The sequence below is a fragment of the Gopherus evgoodei genome, chromosome 3 (genome assembly GCF_007399415.2).
Source record: "Gopherus evgoodei ecotype Sinaloan lineage chromosome 3, rGopEvg1_v1.p, whole genome shotgun sequence".
NCBI classification, from domain to species: Eukaryota; Metazoa; Chordata; order Testudines; family Testudinidae; genus Gopherus; species Gopherus evgoodei.
In genome coordinates this window covers 96,099,130-96,115,780 of record NC_044324.1, presented here as the reverse complement: position 1 = coordinate 96,115,780, position 16,651 = coordinate 96,099,130, and the positions used below count along the sequence as shown (strand labels likewise).

At 46.4% G+C, this 16,651-nt stretch overlaps 1 protein-coding gene across 3 annotated transcripts in view; it reads left to right on the top strand.

Moving 5' to 3' along the window:
- Nucleotides 1-16,651, top strand: part of TUBE1 (tubulin epsilon 1) — a 73,604-nt gene that overhangs the window by 45,977 nt on the left and 10,976 nt on the right. For 2 of the 3 annotated variants that reach the window (XR_003999570.1, XR_003999569.1), the window contains one exon: nt 2,060-6,429. The exons of the other annotated variant lie outside the window; for it this stretch is intronic. The gene's annotated coding sequence lies outside the window, so the exon portion shown is untranslated. Of the gene's footprint in view, nt 1-2,059; nt 6,430-16,651 lie in introns of those variants that run through there. 3 annotated transcript variants of the gene reach the window in all.

Sequence of the window (16,651 nt, the reverse complement as noted above, 5' to 3'; positions counted from 1 at the left end):
CAAGAGAAGTGCAGAGAACAACTCCAGCCATTGTTTATGGCACTTATTGATTCCATCAGTCGTGAAGCATTATAGAAGGTGATGTCTCGGTTTGGTTGTCCATTGAAGTTCATTCGCATTCTCAGGCTACTTCATGATGGGATGAGTGCCACTGTCCTCTGTAATGGACTGGAGACAGACACCTTCGCTATCCATACTGGTGTTAAGCAAGGCTGTGATCTTGATTCTTATTCTTCTGAATTTCTTCTGAAATTGGGATTTAATATCGCATGGACAGCCAGCCCTACAACCTGCGGCATCTTCATTCTAAAATTAAGGTCACCAGCACTGTTATTACCGACGTTCACACCAAGGCTGACTTGCAATCTACTCTGGATCTTTTCTCAGGCATCTATCATAGCTCAGTATTGAGAAGACTAAGGTGCTCTACCACCTGCCCACCACAAGTTGCCCCTCTTCTCCCACAAACTGTCATCAGTGGTGAACTGGAAAATGTTGAGCATTTCCCTTACCTTGATAGCCACCTCTCCCAGAAAGCACAATCTTGATGGGGAGACCAAACATATGTAACTTTTCTGCCAGGTGGAGTCAGCAGCAACAAGGGCCAGGTTCATTGATGCAACACAGAACCAGCTCCAGCTCCCCTCCAGTAACATGGGAAAATTACACACCACTCTGGGCACCTTTGAGAGGCAATATTTCCCCACTCACAAACACAGAGTCCAAGTGTAGAAAAGAAACTTTTAATAAAAGGAGGGAAGTAACTCAGAGTTAATTTGGGAAAACACTGCAAACAGAGTTCATAAACAAACTATCAGTAAAAGACCCACCAGCAAGTAGGTTGGGCAGAGCCCTTTTCCCCTCAGGTTCTTAAGTCCGGCAACCCAAAAGTCCCTTTCACATGCCCGACCCTTCTCTGCACCCCAGTCACAGTTGCTGTCTTTGGTCAGTGCAGAACCAGAGTTCAGAGGTGCATCTGCAGAGTTCACCTCCCACCCTGGGTGGGGGTAAAGAGGCATCTTACTCGCTCTGCTGGACGTTTACTGGTCACCTGTTCACCGCTCTCATTGCGCCTCTCCGCTGCTGCCGTGCTGGCTGCTCATCACACCTCTCTGCAACAACCACTCTCACCACGCTCCTCCACCAGCCACTCAGCTGACTGCTTGTTGTGCCTCTCTACTGCTGCCCTGGTGGCTGTTCGTCACACCTCTCTGCAACAACCACTCTCACCATGCTCCTCCACCAGCCACTCAGCTGGCTGCTCGTTGTGCCTCTCTACCGCTGCTCTGGTGGCTGCTCGTCACACCTCTCTGCCACAACCCTGCTGGCCGCTCATCACGCCTCTTTGCTGCCACCCTGCTGGCCACTCATTCACCAGCTGACTGTCAGTCACCTTCTGCCTCTCTGCTGTGACCTCTGCACATCAGTCTCTCAGTGATTTTCAGCTCTTTTGCAGGCTGGGCAGAAACACTGCCCATCTCAAGTGATTTCAGCTCTTGGCAGGCCATAAACACAGTCCTACCAGAACTGGTTTCAACTCTGATTGAGCAATTAAAATAACAAAAGAGGTTCCTATTGAAGCCTATGTAGCTCTATTCTTTGAATGGCGGGGGGGGGGGGGGGAGAAAATAGGTTAAGCTAGTCTAGCGAGGACTTGGGCGGGGCAGTGTAGCCTCCTGACTGGGACTCCTATCCCTACCCCTCTTACTTTCACAGGGGTCTGACATTTGAGCCCCAGTTTAATGAGGTTCTTTCAACTGAGGTTGCCTCTCATCATTTGGGACAGGTTAAGCACAGTCCTGCTTTCCTATATTCCTACAATAATTACAACATTGGTAACCATATTTCACTACCCCTGAATTCAGATCCCTTGAAACAGCTGCAAATGATGAAAATGCAGACAGAGCTGGAGCAAACTGTATTTACATAAACACACCCATAGTCTCTTCCCCTCCGAGCTAGCTGTCACGAAAGCATTCATTCAGATCCTGCTTACACATAGGATCCATTGTGCCAACGCATCCTTCAGAATGTTGCTCCATTATGTCTTTTTTGACAGAGATCTGCGGATGGAAACTAAGAGCCTGGTCTACAATACAGTAGTCATCGCCACTCTCTTTTATGAGCATGAGACATGGGTGACATACCAAAGCCATCTTAACCATCTGGAGTGGTACCAACAGTGCTGCCTTAGGAAGATTCTCTGTATCAGATAGGAAGACCATCGCACCAATGCCAGCGTTCTCTCTGCAGCTAACATCACCAGTGTTGAGGTGAAGATTATGAAACATCAGCTTTGCTGGGTTGGCCATTGTGTGTGGATGGCTGATACTCATCTTCCAAAGCAAGTCCTCTTTTCTCAACTTAGCTATGGTAAAAGGACCTGTAGGGGACAGAGGAAATGCTACAAGGACACCTGAAAGTATATCTTAAGAAGGGAGGCATTGACCCCATGAATTGGGAAGAACTGACCGGCAATAGACTGCAATGTCATCACATCATACATCAAGCCTCAGCCCGGTCTGAAGAGAATTGCCTTGCTCAAGAGGTTGAGAAATGGCAGAGGAGGAAGGAAAGGGTACAGCATCCCGGCCAGCAGCTGTGATCTCTCCAACCAACCACCTGTCACATATGTGGAAAAACCTGTATAAAACGGATTGGACTCCTTAGCCATCTTAAGTCTCATCATTGACTTTTCCCGTGGCAGACATCCTCATATCAAGGGATAGCTGACAATGATGAATGCAGAACTTAATTGTAACACAATAGGGATGAATTTGCATAAATGTGTTAACAGCCCTTTGGATCTCTATAATGCCTCTTATTAGTATTATTTTTATTGCTTGTATTGGCGTAGCACCCAGGAGGCCTACTCATGGACCGGGACCCCATTGTGCGAGGTGCTGAACAAACAACAACAAAAACTGTCCCCAGGGTCTTGCTTTTTGAATAATTGCTTCTGTCATTCTTGAATTTGGTCAAACTCCTTTTTTGTTGAGTCTGTATCATATCTAATTAATCTAATCCAACCCAATCTGACATTTGCTCTTATTCAATTTAAGGGTCTTTTCTTTGCCTCACTGCAGAACATTATGCAGTCTCTTACAGAACAGAATGCAAAAGATAGTCCTAAAAAATGCAGCTATGATGCACTTTAGCTCTGCCATGTAGGTTCATTTTGTGCCCTATTATATGAAACAAGCTTAGCTTTGGATTTTAGCATTGGCTGATCACTAATAATTTGATATACGCCTGCTGTAATTACACTGTGCCCCATCCTAGTTGTCTGGGGCAAATTTTGTACTGTACCTTCTGAGAAGCACAGCACAGAAAATGCACCCCAGAAAGAGAGGAAGCAAAACTAAGAATAATAACGATAATAAAAAAGCCTAGGGGACCAATAGGCTTGGAAGAAAAGGGTTACATCAGTAAGATGACCCAGAGTGTACTTGTTCTGGTTAATTCTGCACACATCACCATGTTTCTGCTTATTCTTTTTAATAGCACTGTGTGCAGAGTAAATTTGGAGTAACTGAAGCTGTGGAGCAGCTTTTCTCATCACACTGTGAGCCCTGAAAAGACTTTTTTGTATGAACTAGCCAGTCACTGACTCAACCAGCTTTCTCCTGCAGCCATGAGTTAGTGAGGTTTGAGGGGTGTACAGTAAACTGGTCTCAGTTGAGAGGGATGTTTTAGTATGGGAGCTAATCATGCACTTTAGGAGACATGTGAAGCTTCTACAGAGGCTCATATAAATCTCAAAAAGTTTCCATTATTAATTATAAAAGGAAATAGCAATGCAGCTTCCAAAACCCCCAATGCTATTTATGCATTTAGTTTGTGCGCCAGCTAAAAACATTCCTGCTGGAAATTAAAACAAGACTACAGCCAATTCTTGAACCAAACCTTCCTTAGGCATGGAGGAAATAGAAAAAGAGTTGTATTTTTTTCCAACTCAGAAATAAACCATCAGTTCTGGTATCTTTTCATGTCTAGCATGTATTTTATTAACCTTTTTAAAAAGTACCCACCCTAAATATTCTATCTTCAGATTATTTTGGCACCATGTAACTTTGAAAGGAAACCTCAACTCTTCAACATATAGAGAAAATTTTCAGTGTTTTTTTTTTTAAATGAGGAGGCTCATTAACTCTTGATACACAGGCTAGGCTGTTTCCTTGGGCTTATGGCAAGCAGGGATAAAAGTTACTTAAGGGACTTACTGGTTCGCAGGGTGACTGGGGTCCTAAGCAAGGTGGGGAGGCGGCTCTGGGCCCCCGAAAGGGTCAGGGCGTCTGGTGGAAGGTGCGGGGCTGAGAGCCGGACTTCCCCAGCCAGCCCTTTAGCGCTGCTGGGCCTATGCCACCCAGGGATCCGACGGCAATTTAAAGGGCCCGGGACTCCCAGTCACCACCGCCACTAGCACTACCTCAGGGCTCCCAGACACCGCTACCGCTACCCGGGGATTCTGGCAGCAATTTAAAGGGCCTGGAGCTCCCAGCTGCCACCACCACTATTGCAGCAGTGACCAAAGCCCTGGGACCTTTAAATCGCTGCCAGAGCCCTGGAGTTGAGGCAGGGGCTGGAAGCCCAGGGGCTCCCAAGGCAGTTTAAAGGGCCCAGGGCTCCAGCCACTGGTGTGGTAGCAGTAGCGGCATCCAGGAGCTCCGAGCCCTTTAAATCACTGCCGGAGCCCCATGGTAGCGGTAGTGGCAGCAGCAGATGGGAGTCCTGGGGCTCTGTCGGTGATTTAAAGGGCCTGGGGCTCTTGCCAGTGCTCCTTTTGACCCCCCTCATCAGCGGGCCTACCAGTATGGTTGGCTGTGTACCAGCTCTTACCAGTACGCCACACTGGACCGGACAAGCTTACTTTCACCTCTGGTGGCAAGGGAATGTTATCATAGGGAGAAGGGCAAGTGTACTGTGCTGAGCAGAGGAGCTGGGAAAGGACTGCTGGGTTGAGCCAATCCCAACCCATTTTCCTACAGCTGGAGGCCGCCATCCCTACTCCTGCCCTATTCTAAAAATTGAAGACCTATTAAAAGGAAACCTTCTTGTTGTATCTGATGAAAAATTGTGTGGCCATCATTTCACTTCATAAGAATCTCTGTGCTTGTGTGTGTGTCTCTGAACACTTCCAAGTGAAACTTAGCCAAAACTACCAAATTTTGTCTGTTTTCTTGTTTGTACCCTATGAAAACCACTATAGTTAGTGAAGAACCAATACATTTAGCTCACAGGCTGGTAGCATGCATAGCTGGCTTCTTCAGACACTTTGGGAGATCTAGTGGACTTGGTATAATATGGAGTGTGATTTGCCGGGATGACAAATTCTTAGCTGGAGGAGGATGTCAGCAAGGTCTGAATGAGCTCCCCTACCCTTCCAACACCCCCCAACATCTAGTGATGAGCTAGATGGGTTGGAACTTCAGGAACAGGTCTATTTGCATAAACACACCTACTCAGCCTAGGAATTTAGCAGAGGGAACTGCTTTGCCAAAATGATCAATTTTGGCTGATTCTGGGTTACAAATCACCATACAATCCTCACTCCGAAAGCTAGAACCATGCTGGGGAGGACCCTAAATGATGACATCCACTGCCAGTATGTGAAAAACCTGAAGCAGAAGCCAGACCAGGGCAAGGCGTTTGAGGTGATGTGCAAGTGGGATGCCAGCAACCACTTCCTTCCCAGGGACAGCTTCACCCGATTTGCCGACTGGAGGTTTATCCACAGGGCCTGGCTCAACTGCATTCCACTGAACAGAGCTGTCAGCCACGGGAATTGGGACAAGCCATGTAGAAAGTGTGGCTATGCCAACGAGACATTACCCCATGTCCTGTGTAGCTGCAAGCCCCGTTCCAGAGCCTGGCAGCTGCAACACAATGCCATCCAAGATTGCCTGATCAGAGTCATCCCGCCACCCATAGAGAAGGATGCCTGAACTCCATCATCCCCGGAACCAACAGCCAACTGCGACCAGACATCGTCATTACCAACGAGGACCGGAAGAAGATCATCCTGGAAGACGTCACGGTGCCCTTCGAGAACAGGACCCTGGCCTTCCATGATGCCCAAACTCGAAAGGTGGAGAAATATGCCTCTCTGGCCAAAATCTTAAGAGCTAGGACTTACCAGGTTCAGACACACGCGCTGATCGTCGGAGCCTTGGGCACATGAGACCCCAGTAACAAGTGAGTGCCAAGAGAATGCGGAATTGGTCAGCACTACGCTAGGCTGATGTGGCAATTCATGGTGTCAGATGCCATCAGATGGTCAAGGGACATCTACATAGAACACATCACCAGACATCAACAGTACCAGGAGAGATGAGCTGGAGTGTCAATGAGAAGCGCAGTCAGAAAAGTAACTGAAATACTTTCCTCATGGATTGTATTTTCTAAATGGACAACCAACCTACTTCTCAATTACTGAGGGACAGTCTTCACACAGTGATATATTTTGCTTTCCACAACCAAATCTCTGTACAACTTTTTATGAGTGATGTACCCGAATACTTGGATGCTAATATCTAAACTGTATTCTTAAATTTAGTCACCTAAATTTGGGTTATTGCTGATTATGTACTATATACAGGGCTGGCTCCAGGCATCAGCGTAGGAAGCAAGGGCTTGGGGTGGCCAGTTCAAAGGGGCGGCACTCCGTCTGGTATCAGGGCGGCACGTCCGGGTCTTTGGTGGCAATTCGGCGGCGGGTCCCTCATTCCCTCTCTTCCTTTTTGAGCTGCCACTGAATTGCCACCGAAGAGGATGAGAGGGAGGACCCGACACCGAACTGCTACTGAAGAAGCGGCGCAGTTGAGCCGCCGCCGAAATGCCGCCACTGGTTTGTTGTTTGTTTGTTTTTTTGCCACTTGGGACGGCAGAAAAGCTGGAGCCGGCCCTGACTATATGTATTAGATGACTTTTAAAAACAACTTTGTATTTGTGGATAATCTAAGCACTATACCCACGTGTACAGACACTCTTTTCTTAACTTTTGTATTATAAAATTTTTTAACATTAGCTTGAATGCAGAGGTAATGAAATGTTATTATCCTGATTGAGTAAAGGGCCCTGACTGAAGGGATGCCCTGTGATGCTGACAGACAGGGTGCCAGCTCATGTCAGAGCCCCAGGTCAATTCACTTGTGTGTTAGTATATAGATCAAAGTGATTGTTAAATGTATAAGAGTGTATCTGGTGTGTAAACTTTATGAAAAGTAATGAGATAGTACTTGTACTGTTTTCACTTATCTGTATCCCATTAAAATGTAATAGCAAACATTTTCATTGTATATACCCCTGTAAGTAAATAACCCATCAAACGAGAAAGAAGCCTTGTGGAATGCAAATGAAGAACTTTAACAGAAAAGTGCTAATTTTTAAAAAAAAAGGGGGGCATTGTGTGTGATGATCAGAGGTCAAAGACTCAAAATGCATTCCTAACTCTCTGTCATCAGAGGAAAAGCCCATATAGCTAATGACACTGTCAGCTTGTTTTCTGCCACAGGAAGCTATAAATATGGATTCAAGGAAAGATCCTTTGTCTCTGTACTGATCGGACTCTTACAGAAAAGGTACCAGATGCAAAGCCAAGATCCCCAGAGGCAATCTGGGTACCCTGAAAAGACTTTTGGGAGACAAGCAGTTTATTATATCACGGTCACCATTTGGAATTACAAACTGTGACTCACCTGTGCATATATTTTACCTGCTTTAACCTCTCAATAACTCTCACTTCCTTTTCTTAGCTAATAAATCTTTAGTTAGTGTACTATAGAATTGGCTACCAGCATTGTCTTTGGTGTAAGATCTAGAGTACCAATTTATCTGGGCTAAGTGACTGGTCTCTTGGGATTGGGAGCAATCTGATGTGTTGTGGTTTTTGTCACTGTGGTGGGGTGGCTGCCCCACACAGGGAGAAGAAGGGGTTGAAAGCAGCACTAGGGAGACTACACAGAACCCACTAATCAGGAAAGGGCTTATTGAGCTCACCAACAGGGGGAAGGCTTGCTGGAGCAGCCAATCAGGGCTGGCAAGGGCCATGTATAAAGGGCTGCTCATCAGAACAGAGGGGAATCTCTCTCTGGAAGGCAAGGGAGGAGGACTGGCTGCCTGAAGAAGTGCTATAGCTAGAGTAGTGCTGGCCAGGTGCAGCAGAGTGTGAGGGTAAGCTACTGGCTGACCACTGCCAGGTGGAGCCTTGCTACAAGGGCTGAGAAGGTGCTAGGGCTATGGAGGAGGGCAGTAGGTGGCTGCTGGCTATAGGGTCCCTAGGTCAGGACCCAGAGTATTGGGTGGGCCTTGGTCCCCTGTCCTTGGCACCCCACTTGCCAATGAGGAGAGTGGCTGGTATCCAGACTGCAGTTTACCCCTGAGACAAGGGGCTGGACCTTGGACTGCAGTTGGCCACTGCCCCCCCCCCTCCAGAAGAGGGGGGAGAAAGCAGAGTGGGGCACAGGTGGAAGGCTGTGCCCAGAAGAGGACGCTGTGGTCTGGGGAGTAATGTAGTTCATAGAGTGGAGACACAGCAGTGATGGCAGGTGTGATACCACCAGCTGAAGGTGGACTGAAAGGGCTCAGAGCTAATTCCCAGGATGGCCAGCAGGAGGTGCTGCAGTGGTGAGTCATGTCCTGTTACATTCACCTTTTATCACAAAGTCCAGTTTGCTTGGATGATAAGATAGATTGGAGCATCTGTGACTCCATGGTGAAACTGTTACAGTGATCCAGGAGTTCACATCTGTGACTGGCTCGGTGAAATATTATAGAACACACCATGAGTTTGGGGTGTCTGCCCTGTTCTGACAGTCTGCCCTGAGGTAGGCACTCTCAGTCATGAGCCATTCCAGACAGCATGACATACCGCTCAACTGAACCTTACTCACTAAGCTGGGGGTAGGGATGCCAAATCCCAGTGCGGGGGACTGGTGTTGCTTCATAGAAGATGAGGTTGGAAGGGACCTCAGGAGGTCATCTAGTCTAACCCCCTGCTCAACCAACCGCAACTAAATCATCCCAGCCAGGGCTTTGTCAAGCTGGGCCTTAAAAACCTCTAAGGATGGAGATTCCACCACCTCCCTAGGTAATCCATTCCAGTGCTTCACCACCCTCCTAATGAAACAATGTTTCCTAATATCCAGTCTAGATCTCCCCCACTGCAACTTGAGACTATTACTCCTTGTTTTGTCATCTGCCACCACTGAGAACAGCTGAGCTCCATCCTCTTTGGAACCCCCTCCTTCAGGTAGTTGAAGGCTGCTATCAAATCCTGCCTCACTCTTCTCTTCTGTAGACTAAATAAGCCCAGGGCACACTACTGACTCATATCCAGCTTCTCATCCACTGTAACCCCCAGGTTCTTTTCCACAGAACTGCTGCTTAGCCAGTGGGTCCCTAGCCTGTAGCAGTGCATGGGATTCTTCCATCCTAAGTGCAGGACTCTGCACTTTGTCCTTGTTGAACCTCATCAGATTTCTTTTGGCCCAGTCCTCCAGTTTGTCTAGGTCATTCTGGACCCTATCCCTATCCTCCAGCATATCTACCTCTCTATCCATCTTAGTGTCATCTGAAAACTTGCTGAAGTGAAATCCATTCCATCTTCCAGATCATTAATGAAGATGTTGAACAAAACTGGCCCCAGGACTGACCCCTGGGGCACGCTGTTTAATACCGGCTGCCAACTAGACATCAAGCCGTTGATCACTACCCGTTGAGCCTGATGATCTAGCCAGCTTTTTATCCATCTTATAGTCCATTTATCAAATTCATAATTCTTTAACTTGCTGGCAAGAATACTGTGGGAGACTGTATCAAAAGCTTTGCTAAAGTCAAGATATATCACGTCCACCACTTTCCCCATATCCACAGAGCCAGTTATCTCATCATAGAAGGCAATCAGGTTGGTCAGGCATGACTTGCCCTTGGTGAATCAATGTAGACTGTTCCTGATCACCTTCCTCTCCTCCAAGTGCTTCAGAATGGATTCCTTGAGGACCTGCTTCATTTTTCTGGGGACTGAGGTGAGGCTGACCGGTCTGTAGTTCCCCGTATTCTCCTTTTTCCCTTTTTTAAAGATGGGCACTATATTTGTCGTCTTCCAATCGTCTGAGAACCTCCTCCAATCCAGGAGTTTTCAAAGATAATGCTTCTTAGATATAGCCCACACCACTAGGGAGTCCTAGAGACCATTTGACCCTTCCCGTCTCCACTGTTTAAAGACAGCTAAATAGACTCAACTGATTACTAGAACTGAAATCACTCATACGCAGGTCTAGGTCCTAAGCCTTTGACCAGGTGTGGGACAGCATTTCAGTGAGACTGCACAGCCTGTGCAAACACTGAAGTTCCCCGCTACCTGCTGAGATCATGGAGAGCTGGGAGAAGTGGTGGGACCTCATGATGTGGCATCTCAGAGGGTGCAGTAGAGGCAGGTGGCAGCAGAAACAATAGGACAGTGCAACACTCAATGGCAGAACTGCCATGATGGTGGCAGCAGGCAGTGACGCAGAGTGGATAGAGGCACCTGTTAGCCAGTTGCAGTGGAGGAGTGGCATGTTAAAGGAACATTTGTCTGTCAGACTTCTTTGCACAAGGTGAGAAACTGTGGCAAAGGACACTACCTAACATAATCTGGGGTTGGTGTTTTGCTCCTGGTCATATGCTTTTGAATCATGGCTGTGATATTTTCCCAAAATTAATGCTGGATTCCTCTTCCATTTTAACAAAAGTTTTCTTTGCTATACACAGACTCAGCACTTGCAAGTGGGGAAGTATTGCCTCCTAGAGGCAACCAGGGATGGTGTTAAATTTTCCCAGGTTACTGTGGGCAGGGGCTCAGGCTGGTTCTTTTCTATATTAAGAGGAACCTAGATATTGAACCCCGACCCTTGTTGCTGCTGGCTCCACCTAGCAGAAGGGTTACAGAAGCAAGCAGGAAAGAAAAAAAATTCTTAAAAGAAAGAAAAGCCTTCGAGGCTTTCTTTATACAAAAGAGAACAAGCCCAATTTTTAAAATCTCCTTTGCAGATCCCCTTGAATGCGTTTTAGAAAGTCTTTATCTTGTATTAGGCACAGTCCTGCCATCTATTGGCATTTAAATTCCAAGGCTACTCCTGGAAACTACCGTTTAGCATAAGGAAAAGGCAGAGGGAATCTGATGAGCTGTTTGTCCTTTAATCAAGTGTTTGTTTTAAAATAACTATGGAGTTTGAGTAAGTATCAGCTAACTTGACATTTACTTCAAACTTTGTTAACTTAACATACGGTTCATGCAAAGGCATTTAACCTGGGATAGTTCCACTGAATGTTGAGCATTTAAGAGCATTAGGAAAAGATCCCCTGACATGCATTTTATTGTGCATAAACCTTCGCTTGGCATGAGCAGCCCACTATTGCAGCTTACTATGGTACTACGTAATTTTCACAATACCACCCCCAGTTTAGTGGTGTAATTCTGAAAAGTCTTTGAGAGCTACTTCCCTCCTCCCTTTTCCAGGAGGTGCAGAACACTGGAGGTTAGATAACACAGTGGATCAATGCGCTATTCCAGGGGTCAGCAACCTTTCAGAAGTGGTGTGCCAAGTCTTCATTAATTCACTCTAATTTAAGGTTTTGCGTGCCAGTAATATATTTGAACGTTTTTAGAAGGTCTTTTTCTATAACTAAACTATTGTATCTAAAGTAAATAAGGTTTTTAAAATGTTTAAGAAGCTTAATTTAAAATGAAATTAAATGCAGAACCCCCCAGACCAGTGGCCAGGACCTGGCCACTGTTAGTGCCACTGAAACTCAGCTCGCATGCTGCCATTGGCACATGTGCCATAGGTTGCCTACCCCTGCACTACTCCTTCATCCTTAAAAACTTGAGTTTGAATCTTGATCTGGGCCAAATTTTTCCTTCAGACAATTTCCCCTGCTGGCAAGAAGAGTCCATGCTCACATATCTGAGGCAGGAATTTGGCTATGTATTGTTCTGAACTTCATAAGGTGACATTATGATCCCCATCAACCCCCTTCCCACTGCACAGCCCCTTCCTCTCGGCCAGACAGGAGGAAGGACCATGATCCAGGACATGACTAGGCTCTTTTGGGAAGCATCAGGGCATGGCTAGCCAAGAACTGTTGGGAAACTAGTTGCAGCGAGAAACCCCCAGGAACTGTGGATAAAGCCAGGTGCAGAACAGAGTGTGACTGCTGGATGTTACAGCTGGGTGCAGGTCTGTGTGGAACTTATGAGAGAGCAGCAGTGGCTGGGCACAGAGCCAGAGCAGATGGGCTCCAATGAGTGAGATGCCACTAAACTTTGTATTGTAGACCAGGTTTATGTTGACATAAGTAGATTTGCATCAACCTAGTTGTGCATGTGTCTACACCAACATTTTGTCTCCTATCAATGTAAGCACTCAGCAACATCATAACACTGCCTACCTGAGCAACAGTCAACCTACTTAGGGTGAGGCAGCGTGAGTGTAGACACTTTATTACATCTGTCAACCCTAACAGTGCTCCAGCACCTTTCCCTACTGTTCCCCTCTCCCTGCATCAGTGGCCACTTTAGTCACAATTTTGATCTCTGCTGCCCAAGGGTCAGAGACAAGTAGCCTCCCCCTCACCCACATCAAGTCCCTGTGTATTTTTAAATGTCTTTTCCTGATGTGCTCATCAAGGTGGGCAACCTAGTAGCCCACCTTTGTTTGTTCCAACTAACCAGACCAGCTGTATACACATGGAGCTACTAGACACACTCCTGCCTGGAGCCAGCAAGAAATCATGGATCTACTCAGCCTGGGGGGAGAAGAAGCCACTCCCCAAAACAATTGAGTAAAAGAAAACAATACAGACGCTTGTCAGAAAGACTGGATGCTAAGTGTATGGGAGGGCAGCTTTAGCCTCAGAAATACGTAGAACTGTCAGATTCTAACCTGGGATGCTGGAACAATTTGTACGGTGCGGGTGCTGAGAGCCATTGAACCAAACTGTAAACCCTGGATATAATGGAAACCACTTCAAACCAGGGGGTGCAGTAGCACCCCCAGTTCCAGCACCTATGTTCTAACCTCAAACTATTCTGAATGCACTTATTCAGTCTGCTCTGAACAGAAGGAAACAAATATTTGAGTTCTCTTCAAGGTGATTTACAATTAAAGAGAACTGAAAAATAGCCCCTCAAATACTCTAATAAACCTGGAGTGTTAAAAATGACAATAATTAATTCACAGTGGGGCGTTTGTTCACTTTCCTATTACAACTCTCATTACCGTGAGAAAACATAGAAAAATGTCTTCTGTGAAAAACCCCAGGGAGCTAAAGGAAGCTGCTGCCGATAAAGCCATGTGTATTCTGTGCTGTCTCAGAAATGCCAGAATCACATATCTAGTTTACACTTGAAAGACTTTTCCATCCCAAAACAGTTTCCTCCTCAACAACAGTCTTGAATAATCTTGTTTCAAAATGTCCCAGAGAACCTTATTCCTGAGCTTGACTCTTGCTGGATTCTCACTAAGATAATCAAGAGGCAGGAAAATCTCATTCTTCCCCCATGTTCTCAAATGTGCAAGCTCTGACTTCACATGTGTGTAATCCAAGGCAAGACTGCACTAAAAGGGAGGCCTCTGCCTAAGGAGCAGCTTGTGCAATAAAGGTACCGAGCATGTACCATATAGTGACAGCTGCAGAACTTTGCCACCAGCAGTGTGCACCGAATGCAATGATTAACAAAGAGCACCATAGAGTATTTTGGCTAGTCACCCTTGTGGGATTTTGTTGTGCCAAGAACACACCTGCCATTGTCTCTTGCACCCCTGGCTGAACAGGATTTGGACCGGATGGGCAAGATTTGCATTGAATTATAAAGTTTGTCATTGTATTGAATAGAGAGGTTATTAAAGACAACTGTGTTCAGATTTTTAGAGACCTGGCCTGGGCCAAATCCTGTCCCCAGATACACACTGACTTCCATGAAAGCTGTGAAAATACATCTGAGAGCCCACTGATTCATAGGCTTTAACCTAACCTTATTCCCTGAGGTGAATTTCACTGGTATAGAATGTACACATTAGCATGTCTCTCTACAGTGGTAATAGGAAGGGAGATTTGGTTAGCCTGAGGACTGATGAATTTCTTAGCCTTTTTCCTAAAGTTCAGGGCCTGCATTTTAGGTGTCCAATGGAGACTCCTTTCCAAGGGTGTGATTTAAAGCAAGTGTTTCACACCTACCCTCTGAAAATCAAGTTGAGTGCCCAAAATCACTAGTCGCTTGAAAATGTAGGCCCATGTGCAATGGTGCCAGAACCAGAGGGGTTAGGGGGCCATGCCCTGGCCCCCCATTTTTTAATATGGGCATAGTTTAGGGGGCAAGGGGTGGCATTGCCTCCCCCCAATCTACAAGCCTCAGGCAGGCATTATCCTCCCCTACCAGAAAGCACAGCCGTTGCCTGTGTAGTTGGTGAGAGTTCAGTGTAAGCTCAACAATTTCTCTCACCAACAGAAGTTGATCCAATAAATGACAGTACCTTCTGCATCTTGTCTCTCTTACTGTTTATACTCAGTTATCTAGCCCTTTTTAGAAAGAAAACCCTCAAATCTACTCTATTTGAGGTGGTGACTCCTGTGGCAGTGAAGTCCACAGGACTATCTTGTGTGAAGTAGTCTCTTTTATTCAGAACTCAGCAGCGCTAATTTTATTGAGGGACTCCTTGTTCCCCCAGGGGAAAGCAGTCAGCTGTAGCATAAAATGTAATGCAACACACACTATAACACTTTAGAACTGCCGTGTTTTCTCTTCAAAGAGTTTCTTTTCTCACAAGCCCAGCTTTTTTTCTAGAACACCTCAGTAATTTTGAGTAAGGCCTTGACTACACTGGCGCTTTACAGTGCTGCAACTTTCTCGCTCAGGGGTGTGGAAAAAAACACCCCCCTGAGCTCTGCAAGATACAATGCTGTAAAGCACCAGTATAAACAGCGCTGCAAGCTAAACCCCATCAGGATGTGGAGTACGTGCAGCACTGGGAGAGCTCTCTCCCAGCACTGGCGCTGCGACCACACTCGCACTTCAAAGCGCTGTCATGGCAGCGCTTTGAAGTTTCAAGTGTAGCCATACCCTTAGTCAGCGAGCTGAGTGCTTGGAGAAGGCTTGCCACAGATGACTCAGACAAACTTCATTTAAGGTGTTAAAGCCACAAAGCATTTATCAGAAAAAAACTAGTAAACCAGCAAAGGGCTGCTACAGGGTCTCCACAGGTGCCACCACAGATCATAACCTCTGCACCTCCAAATAAGCTGGAACCTTGGTTCTGCCTAAGCACTTCCCAGGAGCTCTATGCAGCAGTGAACCACAAAGCACACTACAGGCTGCTGCTTCCATAGGGCTTATAAAGCAAACTTGTTGTCTTATGCCTCAGTTCCAGGGAGCTGCTGATTGCCACCTTACAGCATCTCTAAATTGGCTCCAGCTGGGCTGGGTTGGGTCTAATAGCAGCACTTGTCAAGGAGCAGTTGAGTGCTTCAGAATCACAGCAGGGAGATGAAGTTACTACATTTTCCAGGTTCTCAAACAGGGAAGAAGAGAAAAAGGTCTGGCTTTTGTGTGTGGAGTGGACTGTTTACATTAAAATGGAGCCCACCCAGTTTCTTGGGGTGGGGAGGGCAGAATGGAACTCCTTTCCTTTCATGAGTTCTTCTCTCAGGGACCTCTAAGCACAAACAAATAACTAGCCCTGGCAAACAGCTGTGTTTGTTGCCATGCACTGTTGCCTGGTAGCCCTTCCATTAGCACCTTTTAGGAAGATAGAAGAGAAATACCCACTACTACTGATTTAGCAAGGTAAGCCACTCTGTCAGGTAGGCTTTCAAATAGTTTTCACAAGTCCTTTTTAGAAGTTATCAGGTCTGGCTCTGTAAGGATCCACCACTAAGCATTACAATGCTTAACTTTTAGGCACCTAGGACAACACCATGATCCACAAAGCCTGACTTAGGTGCCTAGGCTCCTATATGATAAATGGGGAGAGAAGAGTCTTAGAATGGAGTCCACAAAGCCAGCATGGTAAGCAGAGGGTCACTTAAGACAGCCAGTGGGAGATGCTGAGGAAAGGCGGTATCCAAGGTCTCTGTCTCAGTGAGAGGCACAGGGCTTAAATCCTGGCTGCAGGGAGGACCTATCTCTGCTTACGATCTATAAACCCCCAGAAAGATAGGCATTCCTTTGCCTAACTTGCTTGTGGGGTCCAGTCCTGTAAGCATGTTCAGTGCCTAACTCCACACTAAACCGCTGTGGGAAGGAAGGAGGAGACCCTCCCTTATAATCTTTAGGCCAGTGATTAGGGTACTCACCTGGGCTATGGGAGATTCCCAGTTCAAGTCCTCTCTCTACCTGCAAAACCAAAGGGATTTGAACAGGGAACTGTGACCCCTCAAATGAGTGCTCTAACCAGTGGGCTATAGAGTCATTCTTGCCTAATTATTCAACTATTTAATTAAAGTGGAACAACTTCAACAGGAGAGCTTGAGGGAGCCCAACATCAGACTATCCTGTAGTCCCGTGGCCCAGATGCCTACAGTGAGGCAGAAGTATGCATGCCCAAGGCAGAAACTTAGGCACCTAGGACACTTTTAGTGCAAAAAAGTATGCACTGCCTGAGTTTAGGCT